The 19561-nt window shown below is 45.8% G+C and overlaps 1 protein-coding gene across 12 annotated transcripts in view; it reads left to right on the forward strand.

The window, feature by feature from the left end:
• Positions 1–19561, forward strand: part of FOXP1 (forkhead box P1) — a 606995-nt gene that overhangs the window by 211939 nt on the left and 375495 nt on the right. For all 12 annotated transcript variants that reach the window (XM_084764905.1, XM_084764900.1, XM_084764899.1 and 9 more), the window contains one exon: positions 7277–7365. The gene's annotated coding sequence lies outside the window, so the exon portion shown is untranslated. The remainder of the gene's footprint in view (positions 1–7276; positions 7366–19561) is intronic.

A 19561-nucleotide genomic window follows, 5' to 3' on the forward strand; every position in this document is an offset into this window, starting at 1 on the left:
TACAGTATCAGAGGTTTAGTCCATGATCATCATGGCGAGAAGCATGGTAGCTTGCAGGCAGACATGGTGCTGGGCAAGCTGTGAAATCTACATCTTGATCTGTAGCAGAAGAAGACTGTGTGGCACTGGGAGTAAGTACCTTGAGCACATCTATGACCTCAACGCCCATCTCCACAGAGACGCACTTCCTCCACCAAAGCCACACCTACCCCACCAAGGCCACACCTACCCCAACAAGGCCACACTTCCCAAGAGTGCCACTCCCTACTGGCCAAGCATTCAAACCTATGGGGCCATTCCTTTTCAAACTACCAGCCTCTTTAAGGCTGTAAGCTACCTCATATTCCCTCAGTCAGCACAGGCACTCAATCATACTGAGGACAAAAGTTTTGGAATTTTTTTTTTTCCCAGTGGAAATATTGCTTACCTTTTTGTTCCATCCCAGTGCTTTCTGTGGCTCATGAGCACAGGGAAAGTATCTAAGGGAAGGAACCTGCAGTGGGTCAGAGTCGGCTGGAAGCTGAGCTCCACTCTGCAGCTGTCATATCCTGAACCTTTGTCACATTGAGGCTACTCCCTCTGAACATCAGGAATTTATTCCTGACAGTCAGAGGTCCTGTGTGAAATGCTAACCAGAGGTGTTTCCTGTTAGGCTAGAGGAAGTCTTGTGTGTTATGGGTGAATGGATATGCAAAATACTCATACAGCTATAAGGCAGAAGTGACCAAATTGTGGCACTTGGATCAAACCTCCCCTCTTGACTTGTTTCTATCAATAAAGTTTTATTGCAAAACAGCTGCACCCATTTATTTACATTGTTTCTGGTTGGTTCCTTACTGGAACAGCACAGTTGAGCAGCTGTCAGAGAGGACTTATGGTTGCAAATCCCAACAAACTCACTGTATATTTTTTCTCTAAATGTTTTGTCTGTCTGTCTGTCTGTCTGTCTGTCTGTCAGTCATCTGTACAGGAGTTTGATTGAGTCCAGGGCATCTGGCATACTTGGCACTTGCTCTTCAGCCACACTGTATCTTCTGTCTCCAATTCTTCTTTTTCAAAAATCTGTTTTTTAAGACAGGATTTCTTATGAAGCCCTGGTTCGCCTGGAGCTCACAAAGATCCTCCTGCCCCTGCCTCCACACTGCTGTAATTAAAGGCATGAACTCAGTTCATTTTGTTGTTGTTGTTTTGTTTAGTTAAGTTCTCTGGCCATCTTCTGAACTCCCTTCGTACACCAGGCTGGCCTAGAACCCACAGAGATCCACCTGCCTCTGTCTCCTGAGTGCTGGAATTAAAGGTGTGTGCCACCACCTTGTTTTATTTTGAAATGGTCCTTTAAAAAATCCCCTAGAACATGTAAGACCCCTCCACATTGTTTCTTGCTTTTCGTAACCTCTGCCAATGGTCTTGAGCATCTCTGTCATCACAGCTGAAGACTTCTCCTCCAGTTACAATGGAAGGGGTATTTTAAATTAGGGAGCTGTCATTTGGTATTTTTTCTCTTTTCTTATTTTCTTCCTTCCTTTCTTTCTCTTCCTCTTCCTCCTCCTCTTCCTCCTTCTCCTCCTCCTTTTTTGAGACAGGGTTTCTCTGTTTTAGCTCTGGCCATCTTGGAACTCACTTTGTTGACCAGGCTGGCCTCAAACTCACAGAGATCCACCTGCCTCTGCCTCCCCAGTGCTGGGATTAAAGGCGTGCGCCACCGCCCAGCACAGTGTTTTTTCTTAAAGCAATGACTTGCATGTTATGTTCAGGAATGGGTATGTTCTCTATAAGTTTGTCTGTGAAACGCAGGGCTGTACTCATCTGGGCTCAGAGCTCAAGCAGCACTGTGTGGCACGAGCTTGTATTTCATTTCTTGGAGGCTCTATATTCTCATCCACACAAAGGGAAGCACACTCACGGATGTAAACATTAGGTGAGGTGAAGCATGCCTAGTCATTTGAACAATATGGTGGCTCTAGGCTCTTTCTCCTTTCCTATCCTTTGTTTGGCCAGAGGCGTCTATAACAGCAACTATAGAGTATCTACTAAGGGCTCTCAGTTGGTAGTGCTTTCCTCACATAGGGTTGTCCAGAGAGTGAAGATGAAACCAAGGAGATACTGTACTTGTCTTACAGTAAGATACTAGACTAATGGATGAGTGTGAGTGGGGTGTGTGTTGGGGGGGGGGGCAACAAGCGCAAGACTGGGCGCTTAGCCCATACCAATGAGAGGGAAGATGAAAACACGAGGGGGTAGGAAGGAAGGAAGATGACAAAAAGTTAGTGAGAGCTGGGAGTACAGCGCTTGCGTAGCATATGCGGGACCCAGAGGTTGGTGCTACCTAATGAAGAGAGAGGGAAAGGGGGAGGAATGAAGGAAGGAGGGGAAATAGAGGGAAGGAAAGAGAATAGGGAAGAGGGATTCTGAGCAAAGAAGAGTGAAAACAAGGGAGAGGGAGAGAGGGAAGGGAAGTGAAAGTAAATGTGGAGATATTTGTGAATGAATGAACATGAACCATACAGGAGTGCTCCGAGAGGTAGCACAGCTCGCGCTTAGCAGTGATCAGAACCTAGAATAAGGAAAGAGAAAGAGGGAGCAGGCACTACTGTTAGAGGTCACACAGTGGAGCCAAGAGGCTTCCTCACTCAGTGCTGTCTACTTCCCAGGCACCCTTGGCTTGGCACTGGTTGTGGAGGGAGGAGTGAAGTCACTGGCCACAGCTCTGCTCTGTGTGTCCGTTCACGGTCTGGGCTTAAGATAACCTGCAGTGTTCTGTGTGTTCTTTCAGGGCGCCAGGTTTAAGACACCTCGTAATGCTACTCCCCTCAGATAGTAGGAAGTCCCACAGGCTCTCGGTACCCTCAGTCAGGTTTGAGAGAGAGCTTTAGGCATGGTGAAGAGGCATCCGAGTCAGAAGGTGGTACAGCCTACCTTGGTCTGTTTGTCCAGGACTTGGTGACAAGAGCCTGCCTGCATAGCTTCAAGGGGACAGGGTATCCAGCTCAGCTTTCTGCTTAGGAAGAAGGAGAACTAGATTTGATGAGCACCTAGCAGCTATGGCTACAGATGGACAACATTTGACCAGGTCATGGTGATGCAACAACTACTTACTGGATGTGCACATGGTGGAGATTCTGACCCTCTGTGGACCTGCCTGCTGTAGTTGCTCATGGAAACAGCAGCAGTTGGAGACAAGTCAGGTTGCTTGGAACAATGGACCTGAATGCTTATTGAAACATACTTACAAACCAGCCTTCCATCCAGATGTGCTTCCCACATGTTGTGTACTGCTTAGGCATCGTGGCCCTTCTAAAACTATGGATTTCCCTTGGGCAGTAAGTCCAGCGTTGTGTACTTAAGCGTTGCTGCATGTAACGACACTTTCATTTCTAAAGTGATCTATGTGGGCTCAGACTTGTTTTGCTATTTCATAAAAATCTGAAGTCATATGCAGTGTTCAGTAGAATTCTTTATCCTGAGTGGCAGACAGCATTTGTTGAAATATTTCTTTAATTTGAATTGCACATTCTATGATGAACCACTTTGGGAGTAGTCTCGGTTTTATCATCCCTTTAATAGATGTAGGCCTACCTTTTAAAAAAGTTATTCATTTTAAATTATTATATGAATATTTTAGGATTATAATCATCATAAAATGAAAGAAAAATTGTCAGACCAAAATAGAAATTTAATTTAAGATAGAAATTGATTATAAGGTTTAGTTAGGAGTAGAAATGTGCTATAAAAAGGTATTTTTAAAGCCCCGCAGTTATACAGTTAGGTTATCTTTTCAGAAAAATCACAGGTGTGTTTATTGGTGACCTTGGTGATCATGTTTGAGTCAGTTTAATTAAAGATCAAACTTTAGTAAGGTTGAAAAAGCATGGCAAACCTTTATGTCATCCATGGAGAAATGAAATTAAAACCTATACCCTGAGTCCCCAGATTACTGTCACCAAGAAAATAGCAAATTCAGGAAAGTCAAGCCTTGGTACACTGACCCAGCTGCACTCCAAAGGATCCCAGGCCTACCAGGCTTATTGCTGCTCTGTTCACAGTAGCCCAGACACAGAACCTGCTTAGATATATATATTTGTGGGGAAAATGGATAAAGACAATATGGTATGCAAGCATAATGTAGCCTTATTTTTCTGTTTAAAAAAAAAAAGAAGGAAATTATATCACTTGCAGGAAAAGGATCTGAGCTGGAGGTCATCCTGTTAAGTGAAAGAAGCCAGACTCAGAGATTGGAGTACCTCAAGTTTTCTCTCGTATGCAGAAGTTAGGTTCATGCAAGCACGGGAAGAGAACAAAGGGGGAGAAGAGCAGTTTAAGTGACCAGTGGGATGGAGCATAATGAATGTGAGCAGAGTACAGTGACGTGTGTGTGTGTGTGTGTGTGTGTGTGTGTGTGTGTGTGTGTGTGAAAACATCATAGGAAACCCCATTATTTCAGTATATTACATGGTACTGTTTCAAAGAATTCTCAAGCTTATATGAGGTGGAAGGCAGCTCCTGACTGGCACTCTTGAAGTTCCAGGGCCATGGTTAAAAAAAGAAAAGAAAAGAAAAGAAAAAAACCAAGCTGATACATAGGCATGTGTAATTACAACATTCCCTTCTCTTTCCTTGGCATCTATACCACCTCCTTCCACCTGCCACTTTGTCCTGGATGACATTTGAAGCAGAAAGCAAGTTGACCAGGTTTGTTTTCCAGTCAGCTCTTGATTATTTTTCTCTGGTGGCCCTTTGTTTCCATAGGGCTCAGATTTACTATTCATGAGACCCATTTTAATCAATGACCGTATCAGACAAATGGAAGCTAAGCGCTGGTTAGTATGGTGGAAATAAACATGGGCTCTCATTAATGGTGCTGTCTGAATAATAAGTTGAGCGCTGTGTCCTGAGCCACACTGAGAGCAAGCTGGCTCCTCACTGGAACGACAGGCTGACAGCTACGTCTAGGAGTACAGTCATTAGTGTGCCCCGCCATCAATGTCACGGTACAGTGTCAAATTAGTTAGTGTCCCCTTCGCCGAGAAGCTGGACCTACAAATTATCCTCCCACATCCCTGGAAGCCGTGTTTGCGAAACCCGCGATCGAGTGTGAGCAAATTATTAACACGGCTCATAAATTAACTAGTTTACAGGCTTATAACATTTTACAAGTCGATAATAAAGGGCCCCAAAGTTCCCCGATGGCTTTGACCTGGTGTGAGGACTGAGACGGGCCGACTTTCCCTTGAGGCTGGTGAAGCTGAGTGTTGGAAAAGGTACAACTCTTGGGGGTCTCAGAGTCAGCATCCGGTGGTGCTCGCCAGGAATGGCAGCAAGTGTACCTCCGTTGAAGACGACGTAATGAACATCATTATCTCATTATGGTGATGAGCTGGTGACATTGGTCCTTTCTCAGGGTGGCAGTCTTTTCCTTGAGAGTTTACATCTGAATAATGACTGCTGACCCCAATAGAAATTAAAAAAATTTTTTGATGCATTCTTATGCTATGTTTGAGAAGAATAATGACCACAAAGCCTACTTTAGGAGAACTAGAATTTGTGTGTGTGTGTGTGTGTGTGTGTGTTGGGGGTGGGAGTAGGTGGGCAGGCAAACGCTCCAGTGACCATTGTTGTACATGTGTGTGGAGAGGTCAACATCCCCAAATGCACTCCACATTATTTTCGTAGCTGGATCTGCCACTGAACCTGCTCACTGATTGGGCTAAGCGGGCTGGCCAGACCTGCTCTCCCCACCTCTCCAGCACTGGGGTTACAAGCATACCCACCCTACTGAACATTCCTTCACCCCTCCCCCCCTTAATACATTCACAGCAAGCACTGCACTGCCTGGCTCATCTCCCAAGCCCCAGAACAAGCACACTCAAGCTTGTCTGGACTGGATAGCCTGTGCCTTGCAGGCAAACTGATGCCCAGCAAGCAGCATGGTTAATAAGTCAGCCTGAGTTTATCTGAATCTAAGAGAGACGCTCACCTAGAACAGCATCTCTGAGCTCCCTTCTGTGTTTTTCTTGACAGGCAACCCACGTGCTTACCAGAGACACGTTTCAAGGCTTTCACATCGTAAAACTCCATACATGTTTTCGGTTTTAGCTTCTCAGTTTGATTAGTCTGGAAACTGGGTGCACTCACCAAATGCTTGCTGCATATACTGTGAGGAGAGGGGAGCAGGTACAGCACCCGCCTGAGGGGCTCACCCTGGGCCTCGTTCTGCTTCACTTTGTTCTCTGAGAGCTTTCCTCCTGTAGGCTCCGCAGCAGTGGAGACAGCGTGGTCACCTCAGGGTTTCATAAGGCCTTTGACTGGCGGCTGTTCTTACACATTCAGAGAGCGCTCAAAGGGGAATCAGCTGCTTCGTCAGCAGAATTGGCAAACCCAGAACCCTACTTGGTAAATAGTGTACTCATAACCAGACTTGAGAAGCTCATAGCTTTGGCACACACAGGCTTGCCCTCACGACAAGTCTGTTGTCCTGGCCTCTACTAGCATGCGAAATGCAAGTGGTACGCTGACAAATGAGACAACGTGTCTGGCTCACAGGCAGGCACTCACCTGCCTTTTCAGGGCGTCTGTGTCTAGAGGGTGTGGGTATGAAGCTAGTGAAATCTTCATTTTGCATGAATGTTTCTTTTTGCTCTTATTCCTCAGGATGTGTTAGCATTGTAGTTTAGAGAATGCATCCTAAGAATGTGGCTGGAGAGATGGCTCTGTCTGTAAAGTGATTGTCCCATGAGATGAGACCGTACACACATCCCTAGCACATGCATAAGACACTGGCAAGTGTCACTCAACCCAGAGCTGGCGAGATAGAGACAGCTGGGTGCCTGGGGCTTCCTGGACAATTAATCTAGCCAAATGGGTAAACACCAGGTTCAATGAGAGACCTATCGCCAAATAGTGTGGGGACCTGATTGAGGAAAGAGAGAGAGAGAGAGAGAGAGAGAGAGAGAGAGAGAGAGAGAGAGAGAGACAGACAGACAGACAGACAGACAGACAGACAGACATAGAGACAGACAGACAGACATAGAGACAGACAGAGAGAAGGGATGGGGCGAAAGAAAAGAGAACATACCGATGAACATTTAAGGGAACCAGGCTATGTCAGGGGATGTCTCTGCCTTCAGGAGTGACAATTGAACTTGGAGTATAATGTTTTTCATCTTCCTGATTCTAGAAGAGAAGTAAGAAAATGAAGGCTAATTTCATGTGTGCAGAAAGCAGCCGTGTGAAACATCCTAAGCGCTTACCCTAACTCTTCTCTCCTCCTTGCCTCCAGGGTCCTTCTGTGTGTCTTGTGGCGTTCTGCAGGCCCCCTGCCAGTGACCCCAGGCTTTTTATGGCTGTGAGACTCATTAAAAGCTCAGGGTAAGTGACCAATGTCTGTGCCACCATGGAATGGCAAGAAAATTATGGGCCACTTGCCCCAGGATCAGGCAAGAGTTCCAGAGCTGGCAGGCACATGTATGCTGCCACTTGCTGTAATTGTAGGACAGTTGTATACATAGGTCCTATCACGGATAGGATGACCTTTCAGTGGTTAAAATGCATGCTTTGCCAGCGTGATGGCCAGAGATCAAACCTAGGCAAACAAACACACACCAACAAGATGGGCGTGTGGCTCCCGAGGAGCGACACCCTTGGCCTCCACACTCACCCGCACACATGCATGTGTACCTGCGCAAACATGAGCGTGCATGTACATACACATTCACACTCCAAACAGAATGTACTAAAAGGAATCCTGTTTGTGCCTGGTCGTGGGTCATAGTTGCAGGAAGATGTCCACATGCAGAGATGGCCTACACTATTTCAAAGAGTCCAGAGAGTGACTCTAGACATCCTCCTGGGCCACAGTGTCTTTTGCAGTTAAGCACCTCTGCTATTGATTAATAGATTTAACCATGTGTGCTTGAAGAAGAAAATGGGTGGGATCACTATGTCCCCACGAACATTGTGTACCCATATAGTTTTTTTTAGCTATTTTGAGCTGTTATTTGCTTCCCTATCCTCTCATGCATCAAGGTTGGGGTGCCATCCATGAACTTGACAGCTCACGGGGTACTAGTCACTCTGACTTTGAGCAAACTATGAATGTGGAAGAAAACAGGGAGTTGAAATACCTGGTAGGTGAGGCAGTACGTGGACGGCTTCCACCCATGTGAGGGGAAAGCGATTCCCTCTGTCTGACTCCCCATTCACCTTTGCTTTCATTAGCTAACTAGCCCAGGGTGGTGGAATGTTCTTTGACTTTGTGAGTCATGTGGTCTCCGAGCTCCGTCTGTGTTACGCTTGATGGACATGCTGTTGAAATATCTCTTTAGTATCAAGTATGGATGAAGGGATACATGGGTAGATTATGGCAGGCTAAAGATCAAATGCCAATGAAGAGTGATTAAATTTCCTTTAATCATCAGAATCTGAGAGGGCTTTAAGATCTTCCACCTTTAATATAGGCCTTAATAAATAATAATGCTTTGAATGTCTGCAGTATGTTTGAATTTCACAAGTCTTGCATGTCAAAACATATAGACAGGCTCAGCAAATACGCTTCTGTGGGCCAGCAGTACTAATTAAGAAGGGAAGTCAGGGTTAACCAAACAGCTTTAAGAATAGAAGGTGGGAATAAGAAGCCCAATTTGTGGATTTTCTAGGGTTTTGTCCTCATAGAAAATGACAGGACAATCTGAAGAGGTGTTTTTGTTTTACTGTGTTATTTGTAAATGACTGTCTCATGGCATACTACTGTAGGTAGGCGTACAAATTTGCTGTATTCTCTTTCATAAATTACACACAGGGAGAGTAGTTTGTGCCTTCTGTGTTTCTACGCTGCGTGCTCAGGAGTGTTAGCGCTTTCTTTCCTCCTGGTGGCTGCTGGCTCTCCAGCCATTCCCTCATACACTGCAAGGAAGAGACAAGGGGGGCAGGATCAAGAGGTCAAAGGAGCCTGCTAGCAGAGATAGGCCCCTTTGCACAGCTTCCCTGAAGCCCCACTCACGACTTCTGTTTCTGTTCTCTGGATTCCTGGGCAGTGCAGCCTTAGTTGAAGGAAAGGTAGTGTTCCAGAGGACTGCAAAACAAGAGGTGTGTTCAGTGGCCCCGCTTCACACGTGCGTGCTTACACGGAGTTGTGTGGTGGACTTCTGTTGCCCTGGGCCTTGTTTGAGTTACTCTGCTACCATCTCAGTCGGCCTGATCCTTAGCAGAGATGCACATCTTCTCTCAGCAAACTCTTGACGCTCTTCATATTTCTTACAGAGCCCTGCTGAGTCTTAGACTTTCATGGAAAATTTTTCTTTACCTTGTAACGAGGTGTAAAACAAAATTCAAAGTCCTGAATGTGCAGATGAGTGGTCCTTCCTGTGGATCTGAGGTTTTGGTCCAGGCTAAGTGTCAACATGGTGTCCCTGTGACAAGCCAGTTCCTACCCCATAGTGCTCTCTCTCCTAGTGTGTGTGAGAGACAGGGCCGAGGGCGCTGCTTTCTCCTGTCTTATGTAGGTTTGAAGAAGTGACAACCCATTTCCGTCCATTCCCTCCCATTGGCTGTGGTGCATGTCAGCTGATCTCTTCTTACTTTTGGATGACAAGTGACTTGCCCCATCCACATTTTCTGTTTCAGATTGGCCTGTATGTACTTTTCTGTGAAAATTCCCAACCTGGCGCGATGAACAGGATGAAACTTGCCTGGGTACTATGGAGCACTCTCTGTCTCCCAGCCTGTGGGAGCTGCAGCAGACCAGCTGTGTTAGGCTTGCTTTCACACCTGCTGTGGACACAGGACAGCACTGTTAGATTGGCTTAGACTCAGGTCCTATTTTTCCAGGTAGTAGCTGAGCTTCCCTTAGTAGACCAGACAGATCACATAACTGCCCTGAGTGCCCACTGGGAAGTGGGTACAAGTCTAGCAGCTAGTGGAGAGTCATCAAGATGATTCGGGAGAAGAGCTCAGTACAGATTTTGGTTCTTAGCTGAGGCTGTCACTATTCTGAGCGCTGCCTATGGGAATTCTGAAACCTGCCATCCTGGGTCTGGGTTGCAGGCAGTTGTCTGCCTGACAGACCATGCACTTTGCACAATCCAGTAGTTGTTGCCTGGTGTTCCCTTTAAATATGCATGCAGCTGTGGGAGTGGACCCAATGCCTATACCCAAGGAGCTCTGCAGCCATGAACCTAGATGTCTGGCTCCATGGGCCGAGCCAAGAGCTTCGGGTCCTACCCGGGTGATACTTCTTAAAGATGAGCTCTTCTTCCCTTCCAAGCTCTTCTGTGCCTCAGTTTTCTTATGCTAGATGAGGGTAAAGATAGCACCTGGGTCACAGTGGTTATTGCTACTATAATGATGTGGTTCATGCCTACTGCTCTGTGCTGGAGCACAGTGGTCAATTAGAAAGGCCAGCAAGGGCTTCTGGGATATGTTATCTTTGGCTTCTTTATTTTCCAGTTTATAGTTTTTTTTATTATTCTTTTTTCCCTTTTCTTTTTGGCCCTTTTCTTTTGAGGGTGACGTGGGGGAAAGAGCCCTGCTGTGTAGCTCAGGCTGGCTTTACACAGGACATCCCTCAGCCTCGGAGTCCACAGTGTAAGAGTTACACACATGCACTCCATCACTAGGCTGCACTCTTCATTTTAAAGGTGACAAGGAAGGCAGAGACTCCATTCCTGGTGATGTTTCTATGCTCATGTTTTATATATTAGATGAGCTGTAAAATGGAAAGCCAGAAAGAGTGGGCTGAAGAAAGTCTTGTAGGGCAAGAACACTTGGCTCAACCATGAGGACCTGAGTTCAGATCCCAGAAGCCACAAAAGCCAGGCATGGCTACATGTACCAGCAACCCTAGTGCTGAGGTTTGCCAGTCAGTGACTTCTGCTCTGAACATGGTAAGATCCAAGTTCAGTGAGAAACTGTTTTAAAGGTATAAGGCAGAGAATCAAAGAGGAAGATACATATTGCCCATCTCTTGCCTCCACATGTGTGCATGGGAGACCTGCAACTCTCTCCCCTACACACACACACACGTGCACACACACACACATGCACCACAAATATACATACAACACAAACGTGGAAGTGAGGGTAGTTTGGTGCTGCACGCTGTCCATTGGCTATCTACACCTTGTCTCAGACCATACAAGGTGCTAATGTCAAACAGCAACGGCTCATCATTGTAGCCCAAGCCCTTTCTTCAGAACCTTGGAAATGGGCTGTGTATGGTGCTGAATCCTGCTTTTGCCCTCTCCTTGGGATTCCACTTTTCCCAGTGTTAGTTGGACCTGGATTGATCTGCTTGGCAGTAGAAGGGACCTTGTAGTAGTGGAAAACCTTCTGTGTGGTTAAATGCACAATTGACCTGTCAGTCCAAATCTTCATGTTTTTATCTTTTGATGAAAACTCACATTTGCATAGCCAGAAGGAGTTAGCTATAAATCCCCAACACTGTTGGCACCTTTTACCTTCTTTGAGAGGATGATAGGCTGCTGTATCGCTCCATCATGCCTCTGGTTGCTATGTGTTCGTCAACATGGTCTTGTTCCATAAAAGGCAAGGCGTGGAGAACGCCTCCTTCCACCTCCCCACACCGCAGGGTTTCTGCTGCTAAAGGCTGAGTGAGTACGCATAATCGCACACTGTTGCTGACAAGACCCTTGGAGTATAGCTAGGGCTAGAGAAGGAATCAGAGTTCCCATCCGTTAATTCCTAGTTCATTCCATCTCAACATATAAAATAAAAGAACACTTTTGACACGGTGCCAAAGCAGGCTGGAGAGTGGCTTGGTTGATAAAACGCTTGCTGCACAAGGATGGAGACTTGAATTGGGATCTGCAGCACACACACGACAGCCAGGCACAACGTCATCTCAGCAGCAGGGAGGCAGAAACAGGAGGCTCTGTGCGTTCTGACTAGCTCGTCTACCCAAGTCAGTGTGTGTGTGTGTGTGTGTGTGTGTGTGTGTGTGTGTGTTCACAGTGTGCCCACATACACACAAACGTGTTGTCCTCTCCACCTCTTGCTGCTTCTCTTCCATACTCACCCATTTCCCACAAAACAACAACAACAAAAAAATGAAACAAACTGAGACACAGTGTAGTAGGAGGCCTGCCATCCTTTTGAGGACAGAAAAGGACAAAATCCAATGAGTGTCAGTCAGGCACAGGACACACACAGCTGGAAAAACTTTCATTCAGTTGCGAACAGGCTTCAGGGCTAACACCCAGCTTTTGAAATCTCTAAAAATATCTAACACCCCGGCTTTCAAATATCATTTGAGAACGTAAAATAATAATTCACGGAAGGGGAACCAGGCTGTACACCGGGAGTCAGGGTGAGTTTTGTTTGCACAGGAAGTGGGCCAGCCTGGACCCACCTCCTCTGCCCTCTCCAAGGCCCCAGGAGTGTCAGCAAGAAGGCCTGGGAGCACAAGTGTTTCCTTGAGTATTTTCGGGTTTGGCGGCCCTGCGTGAGCCCAGCCCAGTGTTGTGGGCCCTCGGTGCCAGGAAACTGTGCTTGAGAGCTGCTGGGGCTGAAGTTCTCAAACCTTCCGACTCAGTTCTTCCTGCCACAGAGAGCCCAGGCCTCATCTGTGTCCATCTGCGTCCTCAGCACTTGACTTGTGTGACACATCTCTTCTCTTACGTGAGCCATTGCCCGAGAACCCTCCTCACAGAGATCATGCTGGGGCCTTGGGGTTTATATAGGTGTGTGGGACTGGAAAAGCTGCTCCTGGGTACCATCAGGCCATGCCCTGAAAACGTTGCGAGATGGATGCCGAGTTCTCCCTCTTTTTCTTTCTCCTCCTCTCAGCCTCATCCCTAGCCTCCTCCCTCTCCTTACCCCATCTCTGTCACCACTACTTCTGTGGCCTCGATCTCCATTTAGCTCTGTTTTATTGGGATGGAACCCAGTCCCTCTATCCTGAATTGCGTGTCCAGCTCTCAAGATGTCTGCTTTTTTTTTTTTTTTTTGGTTCTCCTCCTTGAATTTTCTAAATTCATGTAAGACCTAATTATGAGGAACTTTACTCAGAAAGGTCAAAAGAAACACTCCAGCTTTTGAAGTTTGCCCCGTGGCTGCTGCCTTTACTGAGAATTAGCTTTCTGCCAAACATGACTCTAAGAATTTGACATTTATTCACTTTGCATGGCCCCAAGGCTTCTAAAAGTCCACTTTAAAGATGAGGAAACTGAGGCACAGCGAATTACAATGTCCTGCCTATAGTTCTCTGTGCAGGAGGGCAAATGTGGAGATTTGAACCTAGGCCCTGCTTCTTATGGTCACTGGTTTGTAACCATGGCTCAGCTGGTCTTGTCTGCACTCCTCTTTTTTTACAGTATTGACTTGCAGATGTTTTATTTTGGCATGTTCATGATGTTGCTATGAACTGCAGGACCACCCCTTAAGCCTGTGTTCTTGAATGCGTCATCTGTCTATACTTTTACATTTTTACATTGTGTGTGTGTGTGTGTGTGTGTGTGTGTGTGTGTGTGTGTGTGTGTGTGTTGCTTTTATTGCTAATACAGGATCTTTGGGGAGTGAAAATACGTCCTGGCATATTGAGGTAGACGCACATCCTTTAGTCTCCAGGGGATGTGTCTCTTACAGCATTGCCTCCGTCTTTTCACCTCTTGAGTTGTTTTGCTGTGGTATGTTATTCTAATTAACCTCACATTTGTAACCCTCATTTTATGTCCCGTTAGCCTCTGACCAGCCAACGATTGATTTGTTCCACTCAAGCCCCTGTATGAAGAAGTGTGGTTAGCTAGAGTGTCCTGCCCAGATCACTGGTCCTCTACCTGGGGCGCTTTTGCGGCAAGCTGGGTCAGCAAATCCTCCTGGCACATGAAAGCACTCACTAGGGAGACTTTTTATTGTTCACCATAAAGATGGAGCCACTTAGAGTCGATCCCAGCCACCTTTAGAAAACCCGTACTTACATGACCAGTAGAATTACAGAGTCACAAGTTGTGTGTCAGGGACAGTATTAGTAAAACAGGAGGCTAGAAGATGCAGGAAACCAGTAGCCGGGGACCACAGATGAGCTGTTTTCACCAAGAGGGCTTTAACTCTCTGTATTTCCATGTTAACTCAGAGCAACATATATATGTGTGTGGTATCCATGCATATGTGTATGCATGTGTGTGTACATACATGTACATGAGTCAGGGTTGTTTTTCAGTTGCTGTCCATCTACTTCACTGATGCAGGGTCTTTCAGCTGAACCCCCAGAGGTCACTGATGTAGTCTGACTAGGGAGCCATTATCTTGGTCTTCCAAACGATGGATTGACCTGGGTACTTTGGCCACTTGGCATTTACATGGATTCTGGCCTAGATGACAAACATTTTAACTACAAGCAGTACCTTTAGTGCCTGGGACCACATCTAGCACAGTTCTGCCTTGGAGATACAAACACCCATGGAGGTCAAAGGCCAGCCTTGAGTGGCATATCTTATGTACCTTCCACTCTTTGAGACATGGTCTCTCATTGGAACCTCGCCAAGTAGGCTAGACTGGCTGGAGGGGCAGCTCTGATTTTCTGCCCATCTCTGCCTTCACAATTCTTGGTACTTCAGGTGTGTGCCAACACACGTTCCCATGGATGCTGGGAATCAAACTCAGGTCTTCATGTTTTCAAGGCAGCTCACTTTACCAATGGAGCTCCCAGCCCCAACTGCCAGGGACTGGTTTTGTGTGTATCGGAAATGCTGGGGCTTGAACAAGACAAAGGTGGGTCCCTTACCCCTCTGTAAAGCAGCGGAGGTTGTTGGCCCTGTGTAGAACAGTTGGTGATGGGTGGACGGGTGCTGGTGTGGAAGGCAGGGAAGAACCCCCAGGGAGATAGCGTATATCTGTGGATGTCAGGTGGCTCAGCTAACCTATAACAACCTGTCATCTCTGAGATGTGTCTTGTGACCTTTTCTACATAGTGTTTGGACATTCCAAGTGATGTTCTTACGTTGAAAATGGGCCATATCTCAGAAAGCTGGTCACCTCTCCGTGCTCCAGAGCTTGGAGTCCTCTCACCACTGTCCGCTTCCTTTTTGAGACTTCTGCCTGAGGTGTCCACCTAATATCTGTTGTAGGTGTCCCCATCCAGGCCATTTGACTTCAGCATTCCACCGCAAGGCCAGAAGAAAAGGTTCTGGTGGACTGTATCTGTGGAGAAGAGGCTGTTGGGAGAATGGGAATGAGACTAGGCGGGGGCTAGGAAGAAGGCATCCCAGTGGAATAGCAAAGTTCGTGGCAGCAGAGGCTCCAGGCCTTGCAGGGAATTTCCCAGAAAAGCTGGTTTGCATGTTGGTTAGTATGCATGTCTTGTTATGAACAATTGATTCATTTTTATATTGTGTGTGTTTGTCTGCATGTGTGTATATGCATCACATGCATGGCTGCTTCCCGTGGAGGCCAGAAGAGGGTGTCAGATCCATTGACACTGGAGCTGTAGGTGGCTATAAGCCACCTGATGTGGCTGCTGGGAACTGAGCTGGCATCCTTTGCAGGACCCGCAAGCTCTTGTAACTGCTGAGCCATTTCTCTAGCCCCCAAAGGGCACACATCTCTTAAGCCTTACCATATAAATGATGCAAATGAGAAGCTGATTTTGAAGGACTTTATGGACACCAGTCTACTCAGTACACAGTAAGTCTGCATGGGTACATTTTTGGTGAATTAAATTGTGGCATTCTTAGTATCACTTCCCCATGAATTTCAAATGATGAATGATAGTGATGCAACAAGCATCCTTGGATGAAACAGTATCTTCTAGCCTGAGTTTCCTCATCTTCCTAAGTGTTCAGGCTGATATAGACCAGAACATTTTGATGTTGTTGTTTTTTGTCTATTTTGATGTTTTGAGGCACCGTCTCACTATGTGTCTCAGACTGGGCCTCAACTCTGAATCCTCCTGCCTCAGACTCCATAGTGCTAGGATTATAGATGTGTACCTCCATACCACACCCAGACCTATCAACACCTTTAGATACAGAGGAAGCCTTATGGTTGGCACCTGTGTGTTTACCTAGAAGAGGGCACTGATGATTTAAACCTTATCAATTGTCAAAGGCTTAAAGAGTAATTCAGTTATATGTCTGTTTAACTAGTTGATTTAAAAGATCATTTTTCCATATGCCCTGGGTAGAATATATTTTTAATTTGCACATGTTCCTTGCATTATAAAAATGGAACCTATTAAGGATGGTAGGGTTTAGCAGAGACCTCTTAACTTTACATGCTTTTAACACATTCCGGAATTAATAACTTTATATCCCCTGTATCTTCTCCTTGGGCCAGGATCCATTCCCCTATCTGGATCTATGCAAATGACTTGATTAATTGGGCAATCCATTATTTCTGATTACCAAGTTATAATAGATCAGTGTCCAAGCATCACTGTATAATTCAGAGTAAAAGACTCTTCATAGCATCCAAACAAAATTTAAATCAACAGACAAGCATGGTGAAATGCATTACATTAAAACAATACATCTCCCATGGGAAAACATATAAAGTATAAAAAAATTATTTCATTGCCCCCAGGTTATCATTATTGTTTTGTTGTGACATTTGTCAGATTATCTTTCACGAGGAACACCCTTAAAAGGATAGGATCTCCTCCTTAGGTCTGAAAATTATAGCTGATTTAGCCCATGTGTGGTCCAAGCATGGTGGATGCATTGTGCTTTCGCCTCGGAGTAATTTAGTGCCATTGCACATGCGTATGTGCCAGTTCTGACCACAGTGGCCTCTGATATTGGAGTCACTTGGAGACGTGAACTCTGGGAGTGTGTTGGGGAGGATGGAGTTTCATTAAACCTGGCTTTCTCTCACATCTGAAGCATTGATGGTTATTAAAGACCACTAGGCCACGTTGTCCCTTCTTCTCCTTTGCTAATGGCTTATTGCTAAGAACAACTGGGCATCACACAGAAGCTCTCCTCATCCCTTTCCCCTTCTGCCTTCTTTTGGTCTTTTCTTAGCACAGATCAGTGTGGTAGAAAATGAGCAAGCAAGGCTGTGGAGATGGTTCTTCCATGGGTAAGAGCCCTTGCTTTATAAGCATGAAGACCTGAGTTCAAATCCCCAGTACCCATGTAAAACCTTGGGCATGGTTGCATGCACCTTTGACCCCAGAGCTTGGGTAGGGGTGGGGTTGCCAGAAGAATGTCCAGAGTGGGCTGACCAGCCAGCTTAGCAAAAGAAAGACGAATTCAATGAAAGACAGTATCTCAAGGGAATAAGGCAGGGGTGTTGAAAAAGCTCTGATATTATAGCTCATGTCTCTGCATGTACATATGTATGTACACATACCCTCTCTACGCACGCGCGCACGCACACACGCACACAAATTTAAGAAACTGAGACTCTAAGTCAGCATGAGAAAAAGTTCCCATGTCCAGGGACTCCTGCAGTTTGTGTTTGTAATTGGCAGCTTCCAGTAACATTTACTGAATACCACTGCTTGTCTCTGCCCCGCCCCCTTGCATGGCCCCACCCTTGTGCACTCAGGCACCCAAGCGACACATGACTCGTGTGCATACATACACTCACAGTGCTTGGCATCTCAGAGGTGTGCAGACAGGCGGGTGGAAAGGTTTAAACACCAACTGACTTGCTGTCCCAGTTTCCCAAGCCACATCTGGAGCTTTGCAGCTGCTATGGCAGTGGCTGGAGTAAGTGGAGATGGTGAATTTAATATGGATCCATTTGTGAGTTTACTAAACTCTAGCTTTCTATGAATGACTAAGTTCAATTTCGGGGAGAAATGGGAAAATGGAATAGAGAAAATGTTCTGCCTCTGTGTATGTGTTTGAGAGAGAACTCGGGGGAAGGGACAGAGCACAGACAGACAGATGTGTGTAGGTGTCAGACATCAGAGATCAACCTGAGCTGTTTTCCTCAAACATCACCCACCTTGGTTTTTTGTTTGTTTGCTTGGTGTGTGTGTGTGTGTGTGTGTGTGTGTGTGTGTGTGTGTGTGTGTGTGTGTATGAGAGAGAGACAGAGACAGGCAGACAGACAGACAGAGACAGGGTCTCTCAGTGGCTTGTATTTTGCCAACCAATCTTGGTTTGCTGGCCTGTGGCCTCCAGGGCTCTGTGTTTCTCTGCCTCTCTAGTGCTGAGATTACAGGTATAGACACCATGTCTAGCTTCAGTGCGTGCCTTTAAAAGTGGGTTCTGAGGCTCACCCCCAGCTGAGAAAAGTTCTTTGTGTCGACTGAACTTGGTGTGCTGTGGATTGCTCTCACTAACCCAACCATGGCCAGGGCCAGTAACCATAGCTTCTGGCTTTGCTCCTGTCGCAGCTTCCAACACTGCCTTTCATTGATCTAGAAGGCTGTTGTGGGAGTTTGTTTAACTCAGATTGGCATTTGGGGGGGTTCTGTGAACCTGACTTGCTTTCTTAATTGGGAACATTTGATGTTAGTCACACATAGCTGTTATTTGGGAGGTTGGCTACTGGTTATTGATAAGTGGCTCTTATTTTGGAGGGATGGTTACTGGTTGTCCAAAGGTGAAGTGAGGCTTTGGCTGTCCTTTGGCAACATGAGTGACAACATGGTACTTGGTTTCCTGCTAGCTTCTCTCTCTTCTAAAGAAGGAACCAAATAAGGGATTTTTTTAAAAAACCAAAACCATTCTTTTGATTATATTCATTCTCTAGTCATTTTCAAAGAGACATTTTGACACAGAGATGTTATCTGGAACATTTATAGGTCACGTTTTCAATCAGAACTTTAAATTGTGTTATTTTACTTAACTAATTTTTTTATGTTTCTGCCATTCAAATCGTGCACCTCACACATTCCAGGCTGTCTGTTAAAGAGCCATATATCCGTTCTTCCTTTTCTTTTCTTTATTTCGAGACAGGGCTATTCTGTGTAGCCTTGGCTGGCCTGGACTCGCTTTATAGACCAGGCTGGCCTCAAACTCACAGGGATCCTCCTACCTTTCCCTCCCTGAGTGCTGGGATTACAGATGTGGAGCACCACGCCCAGTTCATATCCCCATTCTTGATTTTATTGTTGTTTGCTTTTCCTTTTAATCTCTGAGACAGAACTTTCATTTTAGTAGCCCAGGCTGGCCTTGAACCCTTGATCCTCTTGTGTTAGCTAACAGTGTGCTTAGATTACAGGCATGTAGCATACCCATCTGAATCCTTAATTGTAATTTTTAGTTGTATGTGTATATGTACATACTTGTATATGTTGTACATGTGCATTCAGGTATGTGGACATGTCCATGCATGTGTGTATACATGTGAAGGCCAGATATTTACATAGGTTGCCTTCTTTAATTGCTCTTCATTAAATTTTTAAAAATTTAATTTAAGAAATTTTTGTGTGTCTGTGTGCTGGTGTATGTGTGAGTGCACAGGGCCATGGCATACATGTAGAAGTCAGATGACAGCTTGTGTTGGTTCTCTCACCTTCTACCCTGAGATGGGGGTGTGTCTTGTTCACTGCTGTGTATGCCAGGGTAGTAGGTCTATGAGTTTCCGGCCATTCTCCAGTCTCTGCCTCCCGTCTCCCTGCAGTGACAAGTGCTTACATATGTGTGCACTGGGC

This window comes from Acomys minous (assembly GCF_964271855.1).
Source record: "Acomys minous genome assembly, chromosome: 17".
Classification (NCBI taxonomy): Eukaryota; Metazoa; Chordata; class Mammalia; order Rodentia; family Muridae; genus Acomys; species Acomys minous.